The sequence below is a fragment of the Chiloscyllium plagiosum genome, chromosome 1, assembly GCF_004010195.1.
Source record: "Chiloscyllium plagiosum isolate BGI_BamShark_2017 chromosome 1, ASM401019v2, whole genome shotgun sequence".
In the NCBI taxonomy this organism is placed as follows: Eukaryota; Metazoa; Chordata; class Chondrichthyes; order Orectolobiformes; family Hemiscylliidae; genus Chiloscyllium; species Chiloscyllium plagiosum.
Window position 1 is genome coordinate 122,008,560 of NC_057710.1, and position 14,052 is coordinate 122,022,611.

At 43.1% G+C, this 14,052-nt stretch overlaps 1 protein-coding gene across 5 annotated transcripts in view; it reads right to left on the minus strand.

Annotated features, from left to right (window-relative positions):
* Positions 1-14,052, minus strand: part of ptpn13 (protein tyrosine phosphatase non-receptor type 13) — a 263,474-nt gene that overhangs the window by 222,066 nt on the left and 27,356 nt on the right. The window lies entirely within an intron of this gene.

The following is a 14,052-nucleotide window of genomic DNA, read 5'->3' on the forward strand; positions in this document are numbered from 1 at the left end:
CCGCAAATACTGCCAGACCTGCTAAGTTTTGCCAGTGACTTCTGCTTTTGTTTCAGATCTCTGGCATCTACAGTTCTAAGTTGAATAAGGAGAGCCATCTGCCATCTGAAGAGACAACAATGTTTGGCTCTCAGAAAAAGCACCATCTATCCACAAAAGGTACCACAGCATGTTTAGCTCATATTCCTTTACAATTTCATCAAACAGGAAGTCAACTAACTGGACCTCAACTCCTTTGTTTTTTTCTCTGGTTTTTCCTTCTTGCTTTAACTTATGACGGTGGGATCTTGTTACCACTTAGTCTGGAAAAATTCCAGGTATTTCCCTTTTAACTCCTGAGTTCCTTGGTTTTCCTTCGGCTTCTCCACTACAAGGTCGTCACTCCCACCTTGGAAAAGACCCAACAGGATCAAATAAAGAACTGTATTCCTGGAATAGACACTTTTCAATCATTCCCACTGTCACTTCCCCAGTCTTGACTGGTCTTTCCAACATGATCTTACAGGGGAATGCAAAATCTCTTTCCATTTATCCCGCAGATTATCACTCTTTCGGGTAACATTTCAGAAGGAGTGTAAATACTTTCAACTCTCACTATCAGAGACTGACTGGCTCTTGTATTTCTCAACATTTGAACTCCTTTATCTTCTCCCTGTTCTTCCTGAGTAAACCTTACCTACAGAGATGAAGTCTTTGTAGAGATTGGGTACCATCTCACGATCCAGCCCAAATCTAGGACTCTCCTGCAGTTCCTAGACTTCTTTTGGGGTTTCCTTCACTACTTCAACTGATCCCATTGGTTTCGCCTCCTTTACCACATCATTTTTCCCAGTGCCTTTCTTAAACCACCAGCACTATGAGTTTATTTGTCCCACCTTATTACAGAGAAAACATTTGAGGCCTTTCACCTCCTTTTCACCCTCTTGAGTTTCTTTTTTCAACTGTGGTAAACTATTCCCAGTGCAACCTACATTTTGTTTTTCAGTGAAGGATCTCCCTCTTTCCAAGTTCTATCCCTCACGGAATGAAATTGCGATCAGAAGCTAAATTTAGATTTACACACTAATACATATTCATCCACCATCTCTGCAGCTCTTCTCGCTGTTTGAACCTTCTATCCCTCAATATAAGTTCTTACCATTTCTGGAAGTGAGTTTTTAAATTCCTCCAGCAGAATAATCTAAAATCCTCATATGTCTTTTTTTATCTTTAATGCTCTCACCCATCTATCAAAGCTGCTATGTCTAATACTTTCAAACTTGACTTAAGTCTGACCTGTCTCCTTCTTTATGTTTCTGAACTGTTGTTATCAGCTACAAGATTATAAATTCTATACATTTCTGGGTGCTAAAATTGTTTACCAGGACATTCCTTGTAGCTAATACACTTGAATCCAGGCAGAGATTGGATAAACTTGGATTGTCTTCACTACAGCATCGGAGGCTGAGAGGAGGGGTGACTAGATGGAAGTATATAAAATTATGAGGGACACGAATCGGGTGCATAGTCAGTTTTTGTTCCCCAGGGCAGAAATGTCAAATACTGCGGATTTAAGTTTAAAGTTAGAGGGGAACAGTTTAAAAGGGAGATGTGCAGGACAAGATTTTTAAAAAAACACAGAGGGGGAAGATGCCTGGAACGCACTGCAAAGGGAGGTGATGGGGCAGAGACGACAGCAATGCTTAAGAGGCATTTAGACAAAGACATGAACAGGCAGGGATACAAGGGAAACTGATCATGTGCAGGCAGATGGGATTAGTTGAGAATACCATCATGGTTTTACACAGATATGGTGGGTCAAATAGCCTGCTCCTGTGCTGGACTCTTCTACGTTCTAGAAGGTCATATCTGCTCTGCAACTTTACCTCCACAAACTTGAAAATAAGGTTTTTATTCCATTTTGGAATTTAATCTAAGTAAAATATGGTACCCAACAAAAAAGGGTGATAGCATCTTATTTTTGAAAAATACTACTGTCTTATTTTTATAGCCTTTAAAAGGCAACGTGATATTTACACACTAGAATTTGTGGGCTGAGGAGACAGTTGTGAGTAAAGAGAAATGAGCAACCTGACTTCATTCCTTCCATTTCTCTTTCTCGCACTGACCGAATAGGAAAGAGTGGCCAATCTGTTTTTCAGAGGTGGATTACTTACCAAAATATTTTGATGATGTTGCTGGCAATCATTTTAAGTCTATTTCAACTCTAAGGGGAAGCTTGAAAGTAATAATGCCACCAGGTCAGTGCCTTTCTATCACTGCCCAGGGGAATGGAAGGCTGGAAATATTTCACCAATTCCAGTGTAGTCCTCCATCCCCTGAAATAGGGAGTGAACCTCCTCCTCCCAGTGACTGACCAGACCTCTCCTCCTCTGCCACTGACTTAGTCTTGAACCTACACCACTCCACACTTCGCAACACCCAACTCCCAACACACCACAATCTCAGATTCACCTCCAATCTGTATCCTGAGTGCTTTCTGGCCTCAAAGCAACCCAAGCTCTCAAGTTATTTGGCTATGAGGTAGGAAACCTACAAAAATACATGAAAACAGATCCTGTTTACAGGTTAAATGCCACCCTTACTTTAAGATATTCTAACCAAAACTGTTCTTCAGCCCTCTGCATTCCCACATTAGTGTAATTATAGGCCGAGAACTGCAGTGAAACGCAAAGGATTTCACACGGATATACTGAAGTCACTAAGTGTTTAGTAGACTCATAGAATCCCTGTAGTTTGGAAGCAGGCCATTCAGTCCACTGAGTCCACACCATCCCACTGAGACCCAGCCCCCTACCCTATTCCTGTAACCCTGCATTTCCTATGGCTAATCGACCTAGCCTGCGTAACCCTGGACACTGTAGGCAATATAGCATGGCTATTCCGTCAAACCTGCTAGTCTTTGTGGGAGGAAACTGGAGCACTGGGGAGTATGTGCAAAATTCACGCAGTCACCTTAGGATGGACTTGAACCCAGGTCCCTGGCACTATGAGACAGCTGTGCTAACCCCAACGAGCTACCATGCCACTTATTTAGTGTCAATAAGTAATCAGGGCTGTAAAAGTAGTTAACATTTGCAGGCAATGTGGTGACCCAAGTGGGATATGTGCATATGCTGAAGTGTGGCACTGGAAAAGTACAGCAGGTCAGACAGCAAACGAGGAGCAGAGCAGTCGATGTTTCGGGCATAAGCCCTTCATCAGGAATGTGATGGGGAAGGTGCCTGAGAGATAGGTAGGGAGGAGTGCTGGGGGAAGTGGGGGGAAGGTGGCTGGGAAGACAGTAAGTGGATGCAGGTCTGGGATAATTATGATATGTCGGTGGGGAGGGTGGAGTGGATAGGTGGGAAGGAAGATGGGCAGGTAGGATAGGTGAAGAGGGTGGTGCAGAGTTGGAGGGTTGGATCTGGGATAAGGTGGGGGGAGGGAATGTATTAAAACTAGTGAAGTTGACGTTGATGCCGTATGGTCGGAGGGTCCCAAGGCCGAAGATGAGGTGTTCTTCCTTCAGTTGTCAGGCGACTAAGATTTGGCAGTGTAGGAGGCCCAGGACTTGCATGTTATTGGGACAGTGATGCTTGCGTCCCAGGGATGTTCCCTGAAACACTCCACAAGTTGGTGTGCTGTCTCTCCGATGTAAAGAGCCACGGACACAGTAGGTGTGGTGGGTGGATTTGCAGGAAAATCTCCACCGAATGTGAAAAGATCTTTTGGAGACTTGGATGGAGGTGAGGGGGGCGGGGGGAGAGGAGGTATGGGTGCAGGTTTTATACCGCTTGCGGCAGCAAGGGAAGATATCGTGTGTGGAGGGTGGGTTGGTGAAGAATATAGACCTAATGAGGGAGTCATGGAAGGATTGGTCTCTGCGGAGTGCTGACAGGGGTGGGAAGGGAAATATATAATGGGTGGTAGGGTCTAATTGTGGGTGGTGGAAATGGCGGAGGATAATACATTAGGTCCATGCCCTCCACCAACTCACCCTCCACACGCTGTACCTTCCCCTACTGTTGCAAGATGTTTAAAACCTGTGCCCACACCTCCCTCCCTCTCCTATGACCAAGGCCCCAAAGGAAGTTTTCAGATCGGCAGAGACTTTCCTGCACCTCCAAACACCTCATCTACAGTTAGAAAGTGAGGACTGCAGATGCTGGAGATCAGAGTCGAGAGTGTGGTGCTGGAAAAGCATAGCAGGTCAGGCAGCATCTGAGGAGCAGGAGAATCGACGTTTCGGGCATAAGCCCTTCACCATTGCGTCCATTGCTCCCAATGTGGTCTCCTCTACATCGGGGAGACAGGACATCAACTCGCGGAGTCTTCAGCATCTGTATTGCTCACTTTTTCCCAGATAAGTGTGTATGCCCATTCAAAATATTTGCAGATTAGAGCACATTATGCACTGCTTTGTTAATTGTCACCATCAAATACAATACATATGAATCTAAATTGTTCCCAAATGCAAGTCTCTGATGTCATGTCTTTGCCACAATATTAGAATGGGGAAGTTACGTAGAACATAAATCAATGGAAATGTACGCAGCACCAAAATATACACTTGAACAAAACTGGCAACTATATATAACATGAAAAAATCTCACTTATGCCACTGTTCGAGGATGTATTAGGATTACGTGTTCTGTCTATCCTGCAAAACCAACAGGATTCTTGAAACATTGAGAACAAGTGTTCACAGATTAAAAATATAGTACTTATTCATAGACTTATAATAATTTCAACCACTTGCCAGTAGGAGCACGTTGAGAATAACGCATTATAATTTGGTTATCGGGTTGAACCATTCCTTCAAATCCAGACTCCAGTTACAGTTCACTCAGTTATATACTAAGCTCAACCACAATTCATTCATCTAAAAATATTTTAAACTATGCAACTATAAACTTCTAGTTATAAACTGTAAGTATGACCACTGGGTAAAATTATACATGTCTGTAGACTACCACATTTTTGACCATATTGTTTTCTACATTCTTAGGTATCTTATCTTTCCTTCTGGAGGTCACCAGTCCATTTTAATTAACTTTCAACTGGATTGTGTCGAACAATTCCAAGTCTGGTAACTCCTCCGTGCTCCAAGCTGTAATCAACATGCAGCTGTTGATCTCAAGCAAGGATTTTCCTTTTGCTTTCTCTCAGGGAAAGCTGTCTGCCTGTGTCAAACTGGCCTTAATCATTACTTGGAATCAATTTGGCTGGTGAGGTCGAACAGATTGGTGCAAGGTTGCCAGCTGTCCCATGCCTTTCTGGAACACATTGGAACTACACTGGGTATTATTTACATTGCATATCAATAGTTCTCTTCCCCTCACGGTCCCCCTGCAAAAGCCATTCTCTCAGGAAGTGTTTTTTAAAACATCTCCCCTTACTCTTCTCCCTGAAAAACACAAAACTAATTTTCTAGTGTCCCTTAATTTATCCCAGTTAGTCACTCTGTGTAGGTTGCACAAACAGTGCATGCACTTGGAAAGATCATGGATATTGCTTTTTTTTGGGCGGCGAGGGGGGGTGCGGGCGGGGGAGAATGAGATGAGAGCATTGTCTTAGTCAGAGATCATTGATACCATGTCAGGGGGTTGGTTGTAGGATGTGGGATTTGGTCATCTATACCTCTGACTCATCCCTATTAAAACTAAAAGCAAGCAAATTTGAATCACACCCACCTAAGAGCCACATGGTGAATTGGATTTTCCTACCTGTGTTGCATTGTGCAGAGAGTATTCATTTTGTTATCATTCATTCACAGGACATGGGAATCAGTGGTTGGGCCAGTATTCATTGTCCAACCCTAGTTTTCCTTAAGGAGGTGTGGTGAGCAGTCTTCTTGAATCACTGCAGTCGTTTAGTATAGGTACACCCATAATCCCACTAGGAGGAAAATTCCAGGATTTTCTATTCCATATTTTAACTCTTTCATACCTATGTCACAATAAACCAGGTTTCTTCTAAACTGCCGTCTTATGAAGAAAACATTTACATTCATGAACAATCATGTTCCATGAAGCAACAAGTGCATTTGTCTCCAATTATAAGAAAAAATAAATACTAGTGACACTGTTAAATAAGATATAACTACTTCTGGATAATCACAAACTGCATTTCACATATGCCAATTTGAATGCCACTGATAAATGTGAGGTCATCCATTTTAGTAGGAAAAAAACCAGTAAAAAGGACAATTATTTGAACAGTAAAAAATTGCAGCACGTTGCTATGCAGAGGGACCTGGGTGTCCTTATCCATGAAGGCTGGTCTGCAGGTGTAACAGGTAATTAAGAAGGCAAATGGAATATTGTCTTTTATTGCTAAACAGGTTGAGTTTAAAAGCAGGGCAGTTATGTGGCAGCTGTATGAGGTGCTGGTGAGGCCACACCTGGATTACTGTGTACAAATGTGGTCTCCTTACTTAAGAAAGGATGTACTGACACTGGGGGCGCACAGGAGATTCACTAGGTTGATTCCGGAGTTGAGAAAGTTGGTTTATGAGGACAGACTAAGAAGACTGGGATTATATTCATTGGAATTTAGAAGAATGGGGTGGGGTGGGGTGGGGGAATCTTATAGAAACATATAAAGTTATCAAGGGAATAGATAGGATAGAAGCAGGGAGGTTGTCTCCACTGGCTGGTGAAACTAGGACAAGAGGTCATAGCCTCAAAATTAGGGGAGCAGATTAAGGTCGGAGTTGAGGAGGAACGTCTTCACCAAAGGGTTGTGAATCTGTGGAATTCCCTGCCCAGTCAAGTATTTGAGGCTTCCTCACTGAAAGTTTTTAAAGCTAATGTAGATAATGTTTTGAATTGTAAAGGAACTATGGGTTCTAGTGAGAGGGCGGGTAAGTGGAGCTGAGTCCATGTAAAGATCAGCCATGATCTTATTGAATGGTGGAGCGGGCTTGAAGAGCCAGTTGGCCTACTCCTGCTCCTGGTTCTTATGTTATGCATCTTAATTTTACAACACCAAATTCAGTGGGGCTGCTACTCCAGAGCCTGCTACAGAGATGAACATCTGTAGGACCTCCTCATTCCCAAGTAAACCATTATGGCATAAACTTATTGAATGTGCACATGTTTTAATAGGGTATAAGTTTTAATTATGTACACGCGGATGCTGTCACTTGAACAGGTAACATTGGCTGAATCTTATACTTCTGTTGGTTAAGAGCAAGATGCAGAGGCTTTCAAAAGGATTTCCCCATACATGGCCCAGCACAGTTTCTTGCCCTTTCTTAGCAAATAAGTCTCATTAGCTATCTACCCTACCCTAGCATCCATTATATTCAATTTCTGTCCCATTTTACAATACACTGTTCATGTACTAACTAATCACTTAGCGAGTATCTGACGAAAGACTGACACTCCTTGCATCCACACCATTTTTAAAAAAGGTTGTTGTGCATTGGGAGAGGAGTCTCCTTTCGGGAGAACTGGCCACCAGACCCTGACCCTCCCTGAAATTGTCACCCAGGTCAGGGCCGTCACCACACAGTGCCAGAGACAGCCAGCACTACCTTAGGAAAGTCAGTGACCTCTCTGCTCCACTGGACTAAATGCCACACACTCTTCTCTCTGCTACTTCACACTCACTTTCTCTCTGCTACTGCATCCGCCTCCCACCAACGCCCATGCTCTGTCACTCTCACAGTTGCCTGCAATATCTTCAATCGCCTATTTTCACCAACTCCCCACCCCTGCACCAACCTCCCACACCATTAATGTTGCATGGCCTCCTCTGCTGCCTACTCACTTGTCCAAAAACCTCACCAACTTTTGCCAATCAGAACCACAGCCATGCCATCCAATTTCATCTCACGCAATTCTTCCCGCTCTCATTAACAGGATAAAGCAGCCCAAAACAGGTCAGAAAAGGGCCTGCGCAGGTGGAGGGGCACTGGCATTGGCCTCCTCACCCCTAACAAGGACAGAGTCCTTGCCCTCACAAAAGAAAACTGGGGCTACTCCAGGAGGAATGTCGAGACTTCTATGTCCCACAACATAGTAAATACTATTCCATAATATGTCTTTCGTCAGCCATTGACTTGTTGGCAACTGCCATGAAGAGCCAGTTCCAGCTCCTTGGTGGGCAGACGCGCGCAAGCACACACTCCTGCATCCCATTGCCCCAGACACTGGTCCTCGTGATTGAAGGCATGGGTGGGGACTTGGTGCACAGTCCCTTCCACACATGGAGAAGGCGCTCAGATGGAGGAAAAAACAACACAGTCTCCTCAGAAGTCACCTTTCAGGACACTTCAGAGGTGGCCAGACCCTCCACCTTCACCTAGTGACTTTTGGGATGATCGCACCGAGGAGGGCAACTTGCCTCTGATAAGAAAATCCTCAAAATATCGAGCCAATCCAAACACTAAACGCCTGACCAAATCTCCAGGGCCAATGGACTTCACTGCAAAGCAGGCTTTCCCCGTCCCAGCTGTGGTACTAGGGGTATTGAGAAGCAGTGGAAGAATAAACTGTATTCAGGGCACTTTAGTGGCATGACTGACAATGCACTGTACATTATTTGGCACTCCTTTCCAAATGTCACTGCTTTGACTTGTGTTGGGTTGGTTCTCTCTGCGTAGCCCAGAATATAACTGTTCCAGTGTGAAGTGTAACTTTATGTTCAAACAGCATATGCCCTGGATTGATATCTGCAGTGAGAGTGTGCTGCAGCATCCGGAAGAGTAACAAGGCGTGCAGAGGTCAGCGAGTCCTGCTGACGCCATTGACAATCATCCTACTCCACAATCGCACAATAGAAATAACGGAGCCTATGGAAAAAAAGGTGTTGGGGCGTACCATCAAAAGTATCAGTAAAAATTGAAATAAAAATAGTAGTTAGCCTAACACAAATGATAGCACAGTCTTGGTAAAATGTTAAAATAATATATTTTAATGAAATAATACAAAGAATTTACCCTGAAAACCTGGAAGGTAACTTGAAGGAGTTTCTGAGTTTGCGGAGTTACAGTACTGTATTAAAACAAGGGCTGAGAGTCATCATCAGCTTCACCATCACTTTCATGTGCAATTCTGGACGCAAGGTTACAACAAAAAAAATTTAGTCCCTAAGTGGATGACTATGGTTCATTGTCCTCGGACTGTTTCTTGGGGGTTGGCTTAAAAAAGGCATTCTAACTGACATCACCCAGGCCTCTACAATTATGTCAATAGCATTCTTAATGTTAAAACTCTTCCAACATTGAAGATCAATGTCCTCATTACCCCCTTAGTAGCTGCAATCTGTCTCTTGAATGTGCGCCTGAAATAATAAGCTTTAAAAGTTGCTGTTGCACCTGGGTCCATGGGTTGAATGAGAGAGGTTGCGTTCAGAGGTAGAAGTGGCACTTTGATGTTGTCAGAAAGCTCACCAATGGTGGGAGGATGGCTTGATTCATTGTCCAAAATGAGGAGAATCTAGAGTGGCTCAGTAGTTAGTACTGCTGCCTCACAGCACCAAGGTCCCAGGTTCAATTCCAGCTCGGGTGACTGTCTGTGTGGAGTTTGCACATTCTCCCAGTGCCTGTGTGGGTTTCCTCCGGGCGCTCCAGTTTTCTCCCACAGTCCAAAAATGTGCAGGTCACGTGATTTGGCCATGCTAAATTGCCCGTAGTGTGAGGTGGATTAGTCAGGGGAAATTGGTCTGGGTGGTGGTATTACTCTTTGGAGGGTCCGTGTGCACTTGTTGGGCAGAAGGGCCTGTTTTCACACTGTCGCAAATCCAGTCTAATCCTGCGATAGTTTCTAAAAACCATGCTCAAAAACATCAACAATAAGGTCAGAAAAGAATTTGCCCCATCATCCAATCTCCTTTGCTTGACCTGAAGTAAACACCTAGAGTCGACTTAACGTAACCTTTCAATGCTCACAGACAACTCCATTAGCTTGGCTCCCACCAACACAATCATACAATCCTTTGTGACCTTAAAATATGGAGCGTGTGCTTCATGCTTAGAAATGTAGGTTCTAGATGGCATTCACTTCCAGTATAAACCTGTCTCGTCCAAATTAAGACTTGATTTAAAGTGTAGCCTTCTTCCTCAATCAATTTTTTTCACTACTTGAGGAAATGACAGCGCATATTCCTAGTCTGCACTAGCAGCTTTGCCACATAACTTTACATTATGAAAAGCATAGTGGTTCTCAAATCCAGCAAATCAGCCACTACTAGCACTTAAGGCAGACACAGTGGCAGGATTTTCAACTTTTTTCCTTCGGTCCTCATAAATTGATAAGACTTTCTGTTTTATGGTGAGAAAGGTGGTCCTAGATCAATTTTTCGGTTGATCATTTATCCACACACTTAGAAGCCACTCCATCTCCTTAAGTTCCTTTGTTCGTGATCTCATGGACTTGCTAGCACTTAGACTTGTTCCAGCAATGCAGCTTGCTTTAATTCTTTCCTCATTGTCTCTAATGGTGCATAGCAGAGACTCCTTTGTTCCTGTTACACAAACAATATCACATGCTCTTTCATTATGTTGAAAACACTCTATAACATCTAGGTTCCATTCAAGTGTTATAGCCTTTCTTTATGGTCACCACCCGCGATTTTATCGCCTGGATGCTTCCTGTCGACATTCTTGCAACTTTGTTCTTCGAAATTAGTGGAAAACACAGCAAAATTTGCAAAAAACAGGACATAAAATTACGGAATACAGCACAGTTCTTTTCAGGAAGCCCTTCACCACAAACATGTGACACAGATGAGAGTCCAGTCCTCAGCGCACCATGACACCACGTGCCAATGAGAGTTTGTATTTTACAAAAAATCATTCCCCCATTCACCAATCGTGTCACAGCCAAATCATGTCGATGAAATGCGTGTTATAGGAGAACGGGCTGTATATAGAACTGCACTTGAGTAAACAGTGGAAGGAAACATGAAGCCGTGTCAGTCTATGTTGCTCGATGTACAAATTCACACCACGTTGAGATAAGTCCCTCAAGTGGTTTTTACATCGATTTCAGATGCTGCCTGCGTACAATCCTGCAAATCTGTTGGGAAGGCACCAACATCAGCATTCTCAATCAGGCCAATATCTCCAGCATTGAGGCTCTGACCACCCTGGATCAACTGCAGTGGGCTGGGCACGTCACCTGCTTGGTGAACACGAGACTCTCCAAGCAGGTGCTCTACTCCCAGCTCTGAAACAGCAATGAGTCCCAGCGGACAGACGAAGGATACCCTCAAGGCCTCACTAGTAAAGTGTGATACCTGAGAGTCACTGGTCCAGCACCATCCAAAGTGGAGGAGGAGCGTTGGGAAAAAGCAGAGGCCAGGTGAAAACAGTGCAAGAACCATACTGCTGGACCAACACCCCACCCACCTACCCCTTCCCGCAATCACCTTCTGCCCCATGCGTGGCAGAGCCTGTGGAAGCCAAATCAGTCTGTACAGTTACCTACGAACTCACCCTGAGAGTGGAGGAGAGTCTTCTATGTCTGTGAGGGACCGATGACCGAATGAAATTGATCTAAAAACCTAAGGCAAAACTGGTTTGCTTAAAATTACTTAAGGATCCAAAATTTCAGGACTATCCTGCAGTGTAAACCTTCATTGTGGTATTCTGCTAAAAGAAAAATGAGTAAAACTATAACAAAAGAACACCAACATGTACAGAATATTTTCTGTGCACTCATGAATAAGAAACAAATTTAAATTTTAGAAAACAGATGATTCAGCTCCATTCAATCCAAGAATATTAAACAGACTGGCCACTATTCAAAATGAAACATACTATAGTGTTCTCCATAGATCTCTGTATCATGGAGTGCTTTGTTTATGCCAAGTCTTCTGAAATTTGAGTCCACATTATGAGAAACACTGGCTGTTACCAGAAGTGAATTTACAGCAATGAATTAACATATCCATTGCCAGCTCTTCAAGCATTTTCACAGATCTTTAGCCATGAGTCTTTTTTGCACAAATCAAGGGAAACATAAAAGAGTTTCACTTTTGGTTTTTTTCCCTTAATTCAGAAAAGAAGCAATGGCCTGCATAACACTTCAAATACTGGTTGAAGTGCAGCCAGAGCATCAGAGGAGAAAGCAGAAGATGTTTTGTTGTTACCACAGTTATCTTTCTTCCTCACTTTACCCTTACAGTGCTTTCTCTAACAGGAATTATTCAGACCTTTTTTCCCAATACAGCTCCACATCAAATTAGTGGTTTTGTAGCATAAAACTATTCCTGAGCATTAAATTAATCTGAGTAACACCAACCACAGCAAATCTAATTCTAAACATGTGTTAATGCTTAACATATCCATCAGATACTGAATTAGGACGACAACCAATGAAGCCTCACGTGAATATTTATCAAATATTTTTCGTGATGCAAGTTTCGATGCAAAATAAACCATATTTTTAAGAAACTATTGAATAGCCTGGAAAAAAAGAATGCGTGACTTGACAGGGATCCTGAAGATGAAACAAAGGCTTGAGAGATGACATACAGGAAAAGTATTTCTGCTTGTAGGGAGATAAAACTAGGAGTTATAAGTACAAGTTTGTTCCTTATAAATTTCTCAAAATGTACCGGGAAAGTTTTTTTAATTAGCGAGTGGTTAGAATGTGGATTATGCTGCTGCATGAAGTAAGTCGCTAAGGAAAATAGCATAAAGTATTTAAGGAAAAGAAGTGTGTATCTGTTCCCAAAGCAAAAACGATTGCCATAATCAGTTGCACTGAAATAGAATATGTATAGGCAGATGCAGTCGATTGATTCTTGGAGATATACGATGTTTTAACTCACCTGATTCACGTTCGTCATCCTCCCAGTTATACAGTCATAGAGATGTACAGCATAGACACAGACCCTTCGGTCCAACTCGCCCATACTGACCAGATATCCCAACCCAATCTCGTCCCACCTGCCAGCACCCAGCCCATATCCCTCCAAACCCTTCCTATTCATATACCCATCCAGATGCCTTTTAAATGCTGTAATTGTACCAGCCTCCACCACTTCCTCTGGCAGCTCATTCCATACATGCACCACCCTCTGCATAAAAAAGGTGCCCTCAGATCCCTTTCATATCTTTCCCCTCTCACCCTAAACCTATGCCCTCTAGTTCTGGACTCGCCCACCCCAGGGAAAAAACCTTGTCCATTTATCCTATCCCTGCCCCTCACGATTTTGTAAACCTCTATACGGTCACCCCTCAGCCTCTGATGCTGCAGGGAAAACAGCCCTAGCCTATTCAGTCTCTCCCTGCACCTCAAATTCTCCAACCCTGGCAACATCCTTGCAAATCTTTTCTGAACCTTTTCAAGTTTCACAACATCCTTCTGATAGGAAGGAGACCAGAATTGCGCGCAATATTCTAACAGTGGCCTAACCAATGTCCTGTACAGCTGCAACATGACCTCCCAACTCCTGTACTCAATACTCTGACCAATAAAGGAAAGCATACCAAACGCCTTCTTCACTATCCTATCTACCTGAGACTCTACTTTCAAGGAACTATGAACCTGCACTCCACGGTCTCTTTGTTCAGCAACACTCCCAGGACCTTACCATTAATTGTATGAGTCCTGCTCTAATTTGCTTTTCCAAATTGCAGTTCCTTGCATTTACCTAAATTAAACTCTATCTCGCACTCCTCAGCTCACTAACCCATCTGATCAAGATGCCATTGTACTCTGACGTAACCTTCTTTGCAGTCCACTACATCTCCAATTTTGGTGATTTACAACATTCATGTTTGTTCACCTTAATACTCATTTCTCCAGAAAATGTTGAGCACAGAAATGTTTCATTTGTTCCAAAAGTCACTAGTGATCTTTTAGGACTGTGTAACTAACAACTGAATAGCATTCATCCTCGAAGATGTTTTGAAGTTTCAATTCAGATTTTTCCTTTCAACACTTCACTAAAGACAGTGGGAGATGCTGCCAAGTGACCGATGGAGCTGCATATTAGTTGAACTGCTGCTCACAACTGAAACATACTGGTTAGCAGATGATGCCCATAAATGCAGCCATTAAGGAAATACCATACAAAGATGAATGGAGAAAGAAGTAAAAGCTTCTGTTG